Genomic DNA, 16,720 nt, shown 5'->3' with positions numbered 1-16,720 from the left:
TTTAAGCAATCTAGTAATATAGAAGCCTTAAAATGGTATTATCTTTTAGTTACATTTTTCCACAATAGTCAACATCTATTATAATGGCATCACGATTATTGTGGACATTCTTGGTCACATTTTAAACATGAGATACTCAGAGTAGAACTGCATAGTTGTGCTATTCTGTTGACAAAACGCAGAGGGCAACCACATATTCCCATTAGCAAGAAAGAAGAAAAGCTCTTGAACTTAAAAATAAATCAGATTTATTTAAAAATTGATTTTGTTTGATCTTATAACAACATATCTCCATCAGCTTTTATCTATTATTACTGACAGGGTTCAGTTTCAAGATGTAAGGTTATCACACACATTCTAATCTGAGGCTCCTTCTGAGATGACTGTGTTCTGCTGAAGAGTAACAAAGCATGCACACTGGGAAAATCATCTTCTGCTGTTGTCTTTCTTCAAAGTTGTTTCCAATGTGTGTCTTGCTCAAGGGAATTCTTGGACCAATTCATTAATAGTATCAGCTGAAAGCTTTGGAAGGATGTTTTTCTTTTGAGAGCCTCATCAGTGCTCTACTTTGAAAATAGGGACTTGGGTCCAGCCTACTCTGTGAGCTCTTAGGTTCAATATATGCTTATCTCATAATTCATCACCATTTTGGCAATCTCTTACTGATTGCCAAACCAGATTGGAGGTTTAGTCTCCATTTTCTCTGTATTATCTTTGTCAATGATTACGAAATGGAGCCAAATAGTCTACAATGATCTTCTTTATCCTTTTTACATATTTGACATTTGATAACTCTCCAAAAGATAGTTTTTCAAAATGAAGGTACTGATTCATGACTATGATTTGATGTCTTATAGTTTCGAATGTACTAGGCCTAGCTTTTTTGAATCTACAAATACAACTCACATGAATACACACCTTGGGAAGCTGTTCCATCACGAAACAAAAGGTTTTAAACTATCATTCTCATGAAAAATTCATCCTTCAAAAGTACAAATTAAGAGCTTTTGTTTATATCCTTTTTAGAAGAGTTTAAATCACTGTCCATATTGTGAAATATTTATTCATTCAACAAACTTTAACCACGGACCATTATACACCAAGCATCCTACTAGTCTAGGTATATAGGCGCAAAGTCTGAGGCACAGACTGCTCTCTTGACTCTCCACTGGGCTTTTATCTTTTTGTTTTCATTCAGTTGATTTTGGAACTTTATAAGCATTATTAATATTGTAATTATAAATGAGTTGTTACCATATTTTGGTTTTCAGAGACAGCCATCTTTAACTCTGGAAAAGAAATAGTTGCATATAACTAACTCTGTAGAGTTTTTGGAGCACATTCCATCCAAAAAATTGCTACACTGATAGACCTGCTTATTTAACTTCCCAAGGAAAAAATTCATACCCGCAGGGGGAAATTTTTGAAATTACAGCTGCAATAGAGGCCATTGCCCTAGGTTACTTTCCCCTAAAGGCCCATCCATCTCTGGGATCTGTTTTCCTTCTGAAGCTCTCATTTTTTCATTTTTGTAAAGACTAGTCAGGAGAGTAAGAACAAAAAATTTTGTGTAAAAAGACTGTTCTCAGAAGATGCTTCTTTAGGAATATAAATATATCCCTAGCCTTGGCTGAATCATCGTTTTATATGATTTTCCTTTGATAGCCTTGTCATTGCTCTACTTTAGCAAAATGGGATGTTCTTTGTTGTGCATTTCAAATAATCCATAATACCTACAGTTTTAAAGTAAAGAAGAAAATTGTCACTGTAATAAAGCATCAGTTTTCTACCACCCCCATATTCCTCATGTTTCCCCACCTTCCCATTCCCTTACCCTTACCCCATTCTCAGCCCCCCACTCGCACAAGCTCAGCCTCATTCTCAGCTCTGGTGTCAATCATGTTTCTAAACAAAGAATGTAAGGGACTCTATGTTAATGGTTGAGCATCAAGTCAGTCTTGGTGCCTGCCTTTATCCTAGTATCTGCTCGGTCTTCCCCTCTCTATATCCACCATCAGCAGGTAAATTGGCTCCAATTCCAGAACCCTTCCTCAGTTGGACTGTCTCGAATTCCCTACCTCTATGTCATATTCACTACCAGTTCCCTTGTGGACCCAGGGTCCACCCTTGCTTGTTTCACCAGCCTGACAGGTAAAGTCTGCCAACCTTGTGTGAGACCTCCCTGTTGCTGGTAGCGACATCTACCTCTGGCCACAGCTTGCCCTGGCTCCTGAGGAGATGCGGCCTTTGACTGTCTAGAGATCAGCACCTGGTGCTGGCTCAGCCCTCGTACAGCCATCTCGACCCAGCTGTGCCTCTTATGCTCCACACTTATACCAAATGACCTTCAATTCTGAAAGCAACATTTGTAGTAATGACTGTTAAGCAGGACTTACAAGCCTGCCACGCCTGGCCTACAGATGTATTTTGTTTGGCCCGCACAGTATTGGCACACAGAGGTTTTTTTCTTTCTTTTTTCTCTATTTTTAAAAAATTGGCTATCAACATTCAAAATTAGAAAATCTCACATTAAAAATAAAAATAAAAACAACTTTCCAAGCTGTTTGAAGCTTTAACAAAACTGGATCCATGCTGTCACAGGGAGACACTTCATCAGAACTGAGCAGCACATGCTATTATAGATTACTTTAAAATTTCAAAGCATATGCCCTTCACACATAAGATTAATTATATACGACTATCAGTCATTAAGCAGAGACAAAACTTAAAATGTAAACATTTAATATATTTTCTAAATGTCAGAAAGAAGAGTATCAAGAAAAAAATTATCATAAAAGAATATGTCTCTATACCAATCCTCTCTGGCAAGATATGAAAAAATGCTTTAGTATGTTCTCAGTGTCTTTTTATGGCTGGTGCTTTATCACAATGAATAAGAAAGAGCTACTCTCCCATGAAAAGGACAAATATGTGCTCATGGTGATTAGTACAGACATATCAAAGGACATTATCTTAAAAGTTTCTCTAATAAGCAATTTTTGTGATGGACTTCTATTGCTGTCTTTCAGACACTATATTTCACATTTTCTGTTTTTTTCTTTCTCTAGTTTCTTATGTTTGCAGAGGAAAAGTAAAAAAAGAAATTAGAAAGAACAAATTTGTCAAATGAAAAGGAAGATTTTCATCAAAGATAAAGGAAAAATAAAGCACTTTGCTACTGATTCTACTTCCCTGTCCTAAGTCTTCTTTCAAATCTAAATCCTGAGGTAAGTTATTCTGTGTCTCCATGGGGATTCCAACCCTTTGTTTTCTGGCTATACAATTCATGAGCCAGTCCTTAATTATGATTTTATGGTACATCTGGGCATCATCATCTGAGACAGTGCTATTAATCCATTTCACTGATATTTTGAATTGTAACTGAGCAAAGGAATGAATAGGATATGATGCAATTCATTAATATGGAATTTGACTGGGAAACTCATGACATGTCATTAGCATTGTAATTGCTCAGCATTATAATGGCCAGATTGACCAGCTGACCAGTTGGCAACATTTACCTCAACAGTCTACAATCAAGAACAAGTTCAGTTCTGTCCTGTCTCTGAGTCTTATCTTCCTCAGCTATTAAATAGAGGAAAAATAATGTCTTGCTTACCTGAATGTTCTTTAAATCTGCCAAAAATTTCCATTTGTTTGGCCACATATATATGGTTACAGTGTCATCTATATCTTGTGCTTTCTCATAAAAAGAGTTTTATTGAGCAGTATAAAAATGAATATATTATGATTCAGTGAAGCTTGCCTTTAAAAAGAACTTGGTGCCAAAAAGAAAGTAAAAAGGTAAGTTACAGACTAAAAGAACATATCTGCAACACACACAGTTGACAAAGGTTTAGTAAACAGTATTCACAGAAAATATAAACAAATCAGTAGAGAAATAATCACAAGACATGAACAGACACTTCACATAAGAGGAAAACGAATGGCTGATTAATTTTGAAAAGATAACTATCTCATAAATAATCAGAGCAACGAAATTACATCCTCAAAAAAAACAACAACAAAATAAAGCTCAACAAGATATTATTTACATTCACTGGCAAGTGTTAAAAAGCCAGAAGATAAGTGTTGGTGATAATTTGGACAATGGAGAAGCCTATACAGGTGGAAGCATGAACAATCTGATATTACCTAGCAAAATATGATTCTGTGTCAAAGCAAATTTACAGCTAAGAATATACCCAAGGGCAGGATTTCTCAAAAGATAGTCTGTAAACTCTTTGCTACTGTCTGCAGCAAGATTAGCACAGAAGTTGAGGGTAAGTCTTCAGAAAATTTCATTACAATTTGACAGAGTAATTTTATGTCTGTTGGATCTAAGAATAAAAAAAGTAGGCTTGGATTTCATATCTTTTTTTTCATTTTCTTAGAAGTTAATTTCTATTGTTTTTAGTATCTTTTACAAAAGGATATTTTTAGTCCATGAAGCATTGAAAATATAACAATAAAAAAAAGGAAAAAAACTGATCATTCAACCAAGTTTGAGAAGTAACGCCCTAGGAACTCTTGTCCTGTAAACACGTAAAGAATATTCATTTCAATGGTGTTTGCAATAGCAAAAACCAAAACTGAAACAAAACTAAAAAAAAGAAAGAAAAAAATGTTCATCAATAGGAGATAGGATAATTAACACAATAGAATATTATGCAATTGTAATAGAATATATTCTATATATTCTATGAATAGAATATATTCACACAATAGAATATTATGCAATTGTAAAAATTAATGAATTCTAGCTATCTAAAATAACACAAATGTATCTTAGAAAAGTAATGTTGAGTGATAAAAGCAAATCTCGGAAGACTCTACACATATGACATTTTTATAAAGCTCAATATCATCAATCAATTAATTAACCTATCAACACATAAGCAACAAGCTGGGCATACATACACATGTGATAGAAATGGGATCTTTTTTTAGAGCAGAAAATGATGAGCCTCAACTCAGTATAGCGAAAACCGGTGAAGTGAGGCAGAGGCTTACAATAGGCAAGAAATAAAAAGAGTCATTTATTCATGATATTTTGTTTCTTGGGTTGAATGGTGAGTTCAAGAATGTTTTATTGTACTTAATATTTTAAATAAATATTATGTATATTTCATTGCATTAAATAATGTAAAAAGAGAAAAATATTCCAAACAAAATTTAATCTCTTTTGAAAAAGAATTTTAAATGTTTGTGGCTTAATTGTTGTAAATAATGAGACTCTACCTCAAATCTTAAGAAAATTAAAAGTTCCACTTTGATTATGAAACATAACAATATAAATTTGTGAAGTTAAGTACCATAGCAAGATATTCTAACACAAAAACATATGAGATATATGAGCATTAAAAAAGCTGTGGTCTTTCTGCAAATGTACATATAGCCAAAACCAAGGATAAAGCTGGCAATTATCTATCACATATGTATAAAATCATATCTGGTGGCAGGGATTTGGCATTCTTTCATGTATAAAATATTTTTCAAACACCTTCTCCATCTTGGACACAAATCTAGGGGCTGGAAATAAAGTGACAAATTCATAAGTAAGATTTTATTCCACAAGCTTCAACATGGAGGGGATTAGGAGAGGTAGTGGGATACTAAACAAGAGATGACATCGTAGTGCTATTGCTATTAAAATAATAAAAGAGAAGAATGTGATAGAGACGGTAAGGAGCCCAGTAGGGGTGTTTGGCATAGGGTAGTCTGAGGAAGTGGCCACTGAGCAAAATGTTTTTTTGTTTTGTTTTTGTTTTTGTTTTGCAGAAGAAACTGCTTGTGCAATGGCCCTAAAAGGGAACAGGTTTGGAACATTAGAAAAACAGAACAAGGTCTATAAGGTTGATACTGTGAGGTTGGAGGAGTTCTCAGGGGATGGTCACAAGGCCTGGTCCCTCATGGGAAAAGACTTTCCTAGAATTTTGTTTACCATCTTCTTTGGGGTTCCATCAATACCCTTTTCCTGCACATCATGATCCATCTTCATAGACACGACTGCTAATCTGACCCAATAATTCTGAATCTCTTACCAGAAAATTCTCTGACATTGAGTCTCATATTCTAGCCACTAATGGGACTTGTCCACTTGGTGTATCCACAGGTTCTAAAATCCAGAACCAACCTAACACATTATATTTTTCCCATCAGTGAACCCCCTTTTCCAGTGTTCCCTGTGCCTATTCACCCAGTTGGCAATTCCAGAATCTGAAAGTCATTCTTGACTTTGCCATTTCACTCATTCCTCTAACGCATGACTAAATGTATTGATTCTAACTCCATCTATCTTACTCATGCCCTCCATTCCATTTCTACCATCACTTTAGTCATTCTTGCCTCCCTTATATTACTAAACTGGGCTTTTTACTGGTCTCCTTGCCTCACTTGAAATATGTCTTCCTCACAATTTTCACAGTAAATCTTTTAAAAGACTTATCTGGCCATGGTATTCTGCAGAGTTAAAATTTGCCAATTGCTTCCCTTGCTTAGTGGACAAAGTCCAACTCTGCAAGGAGGCACATGAGGCCCCTGGGAACTGTTCCCTGACTCCTTTCCAATCATTCACATGCAAGGCTCCAAGAGGATTGAGACAGAAATGAGTTTCCTCATGCACCTAGAATAACCATGCATCACAGCATGGAGAACGTGCGTTGCACGTGCTGATATATCTGATCATTTGTCTCTCTTTCATATGCTCCATGGATAACCAGTATTTAGGGCAGTGCCCACTGGTCAGTACGTCCTGAGTACCTTCTTAAGAAATGACTCAAAATTGAATTGTTGAATGACTTAGGAGTGAATTAAGCCCTGTCTGTTTATTTTTTGATACATCTCAAGCTATTATTTTCTTTCCATCATCCCTGCCAGTGCTTACGTCTGTGTCTCATCAGCTGTCTGAGCTACTTCAGTAGCTTCTAAAACTGTCCATTCTCATCTTTCTCAATCCCATATGCCATACAGCTGTGAGAGTTAAAATTCATTCATATCACTCCCTCCTTTAATATTTCAACTGCTGAAAGGTCCCTGGCATGAGACTCCAAGACTGTGCCTTGGATTTCTTTGCAGCCATCACATGTACACTACCCTTCAGTTATACCAAATTATGTGCACTTTCCCAAATATATTACGCTGATGCTTGCCTTGGATGGGGTTATTCCTTTTGCCTAGGCCTTGTTCCCACTTCTCTACCTCTTGTACCACTCTCACCTCCTAAGTCCTTCCTCTATCTGTCTTAATCTCCTCCACCATCAAGATTCAAATCAATTATCTCCTCTTTAGGGAAGCCCTCCCCTACCTGAGCCCTTCTCCCCTGGCTATGTTAGATAACCCCTTCTAGATTCCCACGGTATCTAATGGGCACCTTGATTATTCTTGTCCTATAATTTTCATCCATTTGCTTGTCTCTTTTATTAATTTTATTGTGGGGAAAGGTGGGGACTTTTCTCTGTGAATCCTTAACACAAAGCACAATGTCTAGCAAATGTATGGCCTGCAATAAATATGTGGCAGACTAAAAAAATTTTTTAAGTTTGGTCTATTTACTATATAGTCTCTGAACAATTCTAAGAGCAAATTCTTATTTCTTCTGAGTGTGATTATTAATAAAAGTAACAAAACAGTCTTCTGTCTCTTTTACCTTTTTTAGGAAATACATAATCAAAACCTGATTCCTCTCAAGAAATACCAGAGAAATGAGTAATCTGTTCAACACTAGTAACACAGCCTGGGAAGTTTCTGAATAGTATTTCAGTGATAGTTCTGACATTCATGAAAATCTATTCACTGTGATATGCAGAGGTAGAGAAAATGATGTAACAAACAACAAATAAAACTGAAATTTGAAATTGTGAAAAGTCAGGAAAGAACATGACTGGCATGAACTCAGTCATTAATTAAATGGATATATGTGAAAAGACAGAGATAAACTTTTATTTCAGACAGTTAAATGCTTCCTAGTCTGATTTCCCAAAGATTAACCTAAACATCTTTGATAGACTGGTATGTACCCCAACATAGACATGTTTTTCATCTTAATTCACATTCCTGTGGGTATGAACCCATTGTGAACAGGACCTCTTGAAGACATTATTTTTAGTGAAGGTGTGGCCATCTGAATGGGGGGTGGTGCTTAATCTAGATCACTGGAAGCTTATAAGAGAACCAGGAGGTGACAGAAGTTAGAAAAGAAAGGATATCACCATGTGTCTCGAAAGCCCAGGAACCCCAAGGATCGCTGGCAGCCCGCACCACCAGATTATCACTGTTTTTGGGGAAAAAGCAAGCCTTGCTTTGATTTTGGACTTGTAGCCTCAAAACTGTGAGCCACAAAATTCCTGTTATTTAAGCCAGCCCCGAATGTGGTACTTGTCAGAGCCACCTGGCAAACAAAAACAACATCTATTCAGTAATTCACTTTCGCAGTCCTTAAAAGGAATGAGGTAAATCTATATATTTTGATGAGCAATGAATTTTAAGATATATAATTGAGTGAAAGAACACTAAAGTATGAAACAGTGTGTGTATAATATACCCATGTTTATAGCCAAAAAAGACCACACAAAAAAGACCACAAACATAATATATAAGTATGTGTATGTGAATGTATATAAATATAAATATGTAAATTGTCTACATATAAAATATATAGACGTGTGTGTGCATACATGTGTGTGTATGAAAATAGTATTTCTGGAAAAATAAGTGTTACAAACAAGTGTCTCTGGGAAATGGGCCTTAGGACTTAAAGAAAAACTCACTTTTCATTGTTTACCCTTTTGTAGCACATGCATATTTTAGCCATATACCTCTGTTGTTTTCATAACTATTGGGAAAAATAAAGCAAAATAAGAAAGAACATGTAAATAAATAAAATCACATATGACTGTGCAACTTAAATATTCACTTTTTTTGGAAGGAAATACTATACTGCTGTATCCTTACCATTAAATCACCAAAATTAAAAAACAAAACAAAAAAGCAAAAAACAAAACCCTTTGTCTATTTATAGACAAATGATGTAAACAAAAAACTAATGTAAGTATATATTTTCATTTCAGATAAAACCTTCAATCTCAGAATCTAAAATAAATCATTGTAGTAGTATCAATAACAATTAATGATTTCAAGATGATACAGTGGTTTTTAGGAATGGCATTTTTAAACTGAACTCTTTTTCCTCTCAGCAGGTGAGATCACTGTCCAAGAGACTAAAGGAGTTAAAATATGTAAGTGGGAAGCTGCGTAAGCTCATGATTATCTATTCCAATTGGTGAAGGACAACAGGATTCAGAACAATGCTACATGTTCACTTGATCGTCTCCTGCCAATGTGAAAGTGATGGTTTTAAAACTTTTTTTTGACCTTACCAAAATATGCAACTTGTATATTGTTTTGATTTTTAAAGATCTCCTGCCAAGTTTATCATAAAACTTAAGAAACAAACAGAAAAAGCACAAATTAAATCATTTATAATTTCAAAGTAAACCAGCATGCACACTCATAGAGCAATAGCATGAAGATTCGGAGCATAGACTATAGAATCAGATGAACTTGGATTTGAATCAAAACCTCCCACTTAAAAGCTTTTTGACCCTGGAAAGGGATTTAACTTCTCTAAGCCTCATCATCTTCTTCAATAACAAGGAAAACATCTCTTATGGGGGTCACTGAAAAGATTAGTGGGAGAATGTAAATAAAAGATTAAGTAAAGTGAACGACACAGGAAATGCTCAAATGCTCTTAATATATTAACATTAATACTTAATAATGTTGTTAGTCATAATAATCTGGCATTGTTTTTATAAAGAAACTGTGAACCAAGGATTAAGCAACATGAAGAAAGTAAGTTATCAAAATGAAGGAAGCATGTGTTTGGTAGCAAAATTATACTGTTTCTCTTGCTGTACTCCCTTCTAGGTTGACAAGCTAAGAAGACTTTTCATTGTCTCTTACCTTATGAACTTATCTCTATGCTTCAACTTTGCTGAAAAACTACTTATTGGTGAATATAGTAAAAAGCCATAATATTCCATTATTTCCAGGTTCTGGACAACTAAAAGTATAAATTATAAGTCAGATGGCACCCAAATTCACCTAATAGTCATGCAGGTGTGTGCACAAACGGTCAATTTCAAAACATATTAGGAGAAAGAAAAAATGCATATTATAAGTAATCTGCACAATTACCTCATAAATGATTAAGAGTTTAATAAAAGGAAAAAAAATGGCTATTGTCCTTATCATAAATGCTAAGATTATGAGTCCTCCCATGTCTATTAAGAGAATCTCTTGGTAAATTGGTAAATGCCTGTAAACCTTTTTTGCATGATAATACCAGAACTCAGTGTGTATAACCCATCTCTCAGCCATGTCTAGGTGTATTTACAGAAAGTCAAGAAGGAGCATATGTTTTCTTGTAGTCCCATAGTAATTTGTAATATTTTTGGCATGAATTTTACCTAGTAAAGGGACTTCGAAAATATTAACTTAACTGTTAACTTTATAATGTCTGTGAGGGCATCTAATTCTTATGCCAGTATTAGGTTTTTGGAGTTTTTCAACCTTGGCATAATTGACATTTGTGCTGGAAAGTTATTTGTTGTGGGGAAGTCATCCTGTGCATTGAAGGATATTTGGCACATCTCTGGCTTCTACCAACAAGATGCTCCTTTGTTGTGACAATCATGTCTCCAGACATTGCCCCTGGTTGAAAACTACTGTTCTATCTGTATCAATTAAGTCATTTCTAGCTACCCAAAGTATAGTCAGTTTCTAAAAGAATGCACATATTATGTGCTTAATTTACTTTGGGGGAGGGAGGGTTCAAGTCATTAAAATTGACAAGCAGCATCATTGCCCCTTCAACTCTTTATAGTATTTCTAAAGATATTGGTAGCTAAAAATATTGCCAGAGACACTTTAATGATATTTATGAACAGATACAGCCCCATTACACTAAACGGATGCAAACTTTCACCAAATAATTTTAAAACTTTAGTTTCCTACTGGCTATCTTTGGTATAAATAGAACAATTCATTAGTTACCATATTAATAATTATTCCCCTTCATGTCTAATTTCTGTCAGCATAAGTCCATACATCTTTTCTACCATGTTAGCTATGCTGATATCTTCATGGGGAGATACACACATCGTTTGCATACACCTGCCCTCCCTCCCATGTACACACCCATGTCTAGGCACAGTGTGATGCGGAGTGGAGGTAGATAGGATATGATATTAGCCCCTGGGGTAAATTGCATGGCTGATATCTGATATCTGCTAGCATTCCTCAACATAATTTCATTTCATGTTCAAATATTTTTAAAAGTGATTACTGAAGAATTGAAACAAAGGGAGGTAGAAATAAAAAATGTTGAATTACAGTGGGAGTATGAGACCCTGCAGACTGAGGGTAAAATGAAACCATTGAAGAATTGGAAACCAATGTTGTATGAACAAAATAGAAGTGTACCTCCTTGAAAAGTCCAGTCGGTTGTGATATTATTTCTGCTGATGCAGAAGCCATGTCTTAAGAAAGAGCTCACCACAACAACAGGAAGCGCCAAGGTATACTTCGTGCAAAACTCTAGGGAACAGGTCAGTGAAAGGGATGGGTACTTCTGGCTGAAAAGTTTAAGGGAGACTAGAGTTTAGCCCCAATAAAACCAGCCAGGACTTTGCTGCCTTTCTGAAGTGTACATCCAGGAGATACTGGAGTCCTGCTGGGAAATAAAAGGTCTAGCTACTTGCATCAACATGGATTTTGGCACTGCGGTTTAAAATACCATGAATAATGGGTTATTCTATAAATTGTGGTTACCCCAAGAGAAAGGCAAAGGATTAGTTCCCATATCACAGCAGGTTACATTATAACCATTTGCTGTAATTATTTTGAATATTTCTGCTTGTTTTAGACTGTGAGCTCTCAAAGGCCCAGGACCGTGTTTAATTCGCTCACTTTGGCATCTTCAGTCCTTAGTATAGAATTAACCTCATGATAAATGATATAATATCTATGGAGTTCATGAATGCACAAGGAAAAAAGATACTTCTCAGAGGTTAGCTCTCAGCTTAAAGAAAGCTTAAAATTGAAGATGAAATGTTGATTCATTCAACAAATGTTTCTTGAATGTCTGCTTTGGGGGAGTCAAGGTAGGAGACTTTGGGTTTACATAAGTAAATATGTCTATGCCCCTGTGGATCTAACATACTGGCTCATAAGTCAAAAAAGAAATGAGTGAAATGATTAATAATAGAAAATTCAAATGGGGATACATAATATGAAGGAAATTAGTTGAATGATGAGGTAAGAACAGTGGAATAAGACTTGCTTAGATAGTGTGGCTTAGATAGTGTGGTCCCTGTTTGTGGGCTGGGGTAGGATTAGGGATCTCCGTTCAGGCAAGAGACATTAGAGACAAAGAATTGCTTTCTCTGTTAAGAGTTAGATGTGCACTCCAGATAGAGGGACCAGCATATACAAACTCCGCAGGTGGAAAAGAGCTCGCCTCCTACGTACATGGGCTGTTCCAGATTCTGGGACAGAGCGGTGAATCAGGCAGACTAATTCCTCTGTCCTTGTGGAGCTCACATTCTGGTGGACATGGTGAGGCTGAATGGGTAGGCGGGAGCCAACTCTACAAAACCTTAGAGGTACGCTGATTTCTGATGCAGTCTCCAGGGGCAGGAGTGCCTGACTTCACCACTTATTACCTGAGTGGTCTTGATCATGTTTATTCTCTTTTTTGGGCTTCAGTTTCCTTGTCTTTTAAATAAGGATATTAATAGTACTTAAGTCAGAGGGTGCTTATGAGGATTAAATAAAAAGATACACTTAAATATCGGTTATTATCTTTGTGCTAGGTAAAGATAATTGGATTTATTTCAAGTGTAAAGTTATGTTATTTAAGCGGGCAAGTGACCTGATCTGATGTACAATTTTAGAAGAGCTCTCTGGCTGCTGAGTGCAGAGCTGAGAAAAAGCAGTGGAGACAGGGTAGGAGGCTACTGCAGAGGGCCCAAGTAAGAGGCAATCACACCAGGGAGATGGAAGAAAGTGTACCAATTTAGGGTGTATTTGGAGACAATGAATGTGGAAAGTGAGAGAAAGAAAGGCAGCCAAGAATGCTCTCCTATTTCCAGCTTAACAAATTCAATCATTTCCTGAGGTGGAGAAGACCAAGAGGAAACAGATTTGAGAGAGTAACAGATACTCCAGAACATAATCTGAACTGAGTAGATGATGAGAGAGCAGTGGAATATGCAGGTAGAGAAGAATAAATGATATTCCCTAGGGAGACACATAGAGATAAAAGAGAAAAGGGGTGAAGAACAAACTCTGAGAAACACCTTTCATGAGTAGTCAAGGAATTCTGAGGGTATGGAGAATCAAACAGAAAGAGACTCATCTTAGTCTCCCATGGATGAGAAGTGTCTGGAGCAAGGGCTCTTGTGTATCTAACTCTGGTAATAAGGAGAAATGGGCTAGTGAAGTAACTAAAAGTTCGTGGCTCCTCAGAGCTTATAATAGCTAAGGAGGAAATGGTAGAGCAGAATTTCAGGCACACACAATAGGTTTAAGAATATGCATTTCAACACAGTTCCACAGCATGAAATACTCAGGAGAGGATGGCTGAGAAGAATTGGGAAGTCAAAAATGCATAAACTGGGCAAAGCTTTCAAAAGAGTAAAAGTAAGGTGACTAGGAGGACTTTGCCTGGGTATTTAACATAATGGTCATTGGAGCTAGCAGAGGTCATGCTGCCTTGTTTGTGTTAAAGTCTGATATCAGGAAAGCAAATTAGAAAGAAAGAGATAGGGGGTGGGGGGGGGAGGAAAGGAAGAAGAAAGAAAGGAATGAAGGAAGGAAAGTTTCATTTCCTGACAGTAGGAAATGAAAAAAATTAAATAACACAAATGAAAATATATGTTTTGGCCTTTTGTTAAAGAACTCTGATATATTAATAAATCTTCATAAAATTTAAATTATATTTAAGATAATTACATTTACCTGTTTCAAGTTCCCGCATCAAATTATCTTAGTGTGGAAAATTGTGAAATTTGTATGTTTATAATTGTGGTTATAATTTCCCATCAAAAGCCAATATCATTTTCCAGAGGTAAAGTTAGTTATATGTAATACCTTTACTATTACTTGTTCATAAATGTATGGTGTTTTCTAGCTTCTAAAGGACTTTCACATGCTCTCATTGTATCCTCCCAGTCATTTTAAGATTCCATCAATGTGGAATAACTGCACTTTACCGATAAGGAAAATTAGGCACAGATCCTACAGGCATACACAACACACAGCCAGAAGAGGCAGTGCCAGCTGCAGATGTTAGAGCTTCTGACAGATCATCCATTTTTCTTTCCATTACAATATACTTTATAACAAATTTTAAAGTTAACTATTATATTAGTCAGCCAAAGGGATGCTGGTGCAAAGTACCAGAAATCTGTTTGCTTTTATAAAGGGTATTTATTTGGGGTAGAAGCTTACATGTACAAGGTCCTAAAGGGTCCAATTCAAGGATTCCATAGGAGGTACTTCCTCACCCAAAATCTGTTGCCACATGTTGAAGCAAGATGGCGGGAGATGTCCGCAAGGGTTCAGCCTTCCTCTTTCCTCTTAAGGCTCCATGGGTCCAATTTCTTCCAATCTCAGCTGTAGGCTGGCATAGGGTTCATCCCTCTTCCTGGGGCTTGTTTCTTTCTGGGCTCAGCTGTTCTGGTCTCTTCACAAGGTCAGCTGTGAACTGTCTATGGAACTGTCTCTCTTTTCTTGCCTATCTGCTTCTGTGTGTCTTCTTAATTGAGTGTCTGTTTATATAGCCTACGAAGTGGGTGGGGACTCAAACTGAGTTACACTCTACTGTTGTGGTAAATCCAAGTGTAAGTGTAAATCCAATCCCTAATCGTAACATAATTTAATCAAAGACATCTCAGATGAATCTAATACAACCAAAGGATATCACGCCCAGAGAAACAGACCAGTTTATAAACATAATCAATATCTCTTTTTGGACTTCAAAAAAATATCAAACTGACACAACTATTTTAATATTCATTTTTCTAAACTTCTATATATAATCACATTATCATGTCTCTAAAGCAGGATTGAGGCCTAGCCAACTTATTAATTTTGTAAGTGGGAAGATTATATTCCATTTTGCTACTTAGAAAGATAGGCAGGAAATGGAACTTTTGTGTGCTACAAATTAATTGGTGTCATATAAACACGATATAAACAGGGAGCATTTCCAAGGCCAAGCAATTTCACTGCATACCTAAAAGCTTGTAGCTTAACCAATTTACTCCCTTGCACTCCCTTAACAAAGTGCAATTAGCATCATACCATGAGTAGAGTTCTTGTGAAACCGATCCTTCCAGAGAAATCTCCCATTTCACGTTGGTCAAGCATTGCTCCAACCAGCCTGACCAGGGTCTTCCAGTAAAAAGTTCTAAGCTAAACTGATGATCTCTATTATAACTTTTTGAGTATACTAATTAGAGAAAAAAACAGCACATTTGCATGCCCTCCACATAGTGGCACTGATTACCTTGAGGAACTTGCACACAGTGCTTTCTTCATCCATTCCAGTTTAGATACACGCATTTCTGTATCACTTGTAGATTGACTAGTTCATGATGCTCTGGGATATCTTTTGCTAGAAGGCCAAGGACTGCTTCACATTTTTTCTAGGTCTCCACATCGCCATCCTTCCACTGTGCAGCAACTCAGTCTAAGTTGGTTAATCGCTTGCCTCCATATTACTCTAGCCCTTAGAGGTGACCAGGGAGTGTTTGCCTGTGCACATTTCCTTAGAGTACTGGGCAACCAGAAGAGCCTTGATTTTACTTGAACATTCTCTAGGCAGAGGTGTTGAAAATGTAAGGAAAAATATCTAGACCTAACAATTTTATCAATATACACACACACCCATGCACTTCCTTTAATGAGAAATAAAAGTTGTTATAGAAATAATTTTTAATCTTGCTCCCCTTGGAAAGAAGGATTTCCGAAAGGGACTTGTATTCTTTTTCTCAGTCTGTGGAATTCTGCTATTTTCATTCCTCAGTTTATGTTCATTGTTAGAAATGGAAACATTTTCTTGAAGGAAGCTAAAAACATTACTTTTTGTATTAAAATCACCATAAAGATAAAGTTGAGTATACATCTTTCAAACCTCATGAATAATGTAAAGCTGCAAATTGTCAGTATGGCTGTAATAATTTAGGTACACACTTTCTTACTTGGTGGATAAGGCGCTGAAATTGTCCCTCTTTGCTATATTTCAAAACACATATTTATAGAATTAAGCACAGTAATAGTGCATAATCATAATAAAGCATCCCATGCTCTGAAATAATCTTCTTTAGAACAAAACCTTGTTAGTTCATTTTCATGTAGAAAAAGCACATGGAATGGGTTAACCCTTGGCACTGCTGCTAGGTTAACAGTTTCAGTCAAAGCAATTTCTCAAATATTTATCTAAATTTGAGTGCTTGATAATTTTTTGACTCTATAGTTTTCCTAACTTTTGACTTAAGCCTGGTCACAAATAATATGGGAAATAAAATAAAGCAAAATACTTTTAGTCTTAAATTTATAGCAAGTGACTACTGTCAGATAACAAATGAAAGCTAGATGTAATTCCATTCTAGAGATCTGATGGTAATTATTAAGTGGATGGTAATTATTAATT

The 16,720-nt window shown here is 36.1% G+C and overlaps 1 protein-coding gene across 1 annotated transcript in view; it reads right to left on the bottom strand.

The window, feature by feature from the left end:
- The window catches only part of CHSY3 (chondroitin sulfate synthase 3), a 314,150-nt gene that overhangs the window by 62,002 nt on the left and 235,428 nt on the right, over positions 1–16,720 (bottom strand). The gene's annotated exons all lie outside the window — the stretch shown is intronic.

The sequence above is a fragment of the Dasypus novemcinctus genome, chromosome 2 (assembly GCF_030445035.2).
Source record: "Dasypus novemcinctus isolate mDasNov1 chromosome 2, mDasNov1.1.hap2, whole genome shotgun sequence".
NCBI lineage: Eukaryota > Metazoa > Chordata > Mammalia > Cingulata > Dasypodidae > Dasypus > Dasypus novemcinctus.
The sequence above is the reverse complement of the archived record's forward strand: the minus strand, read 5'-3'. Positions and strand labels throughout refer to the sequence as shown.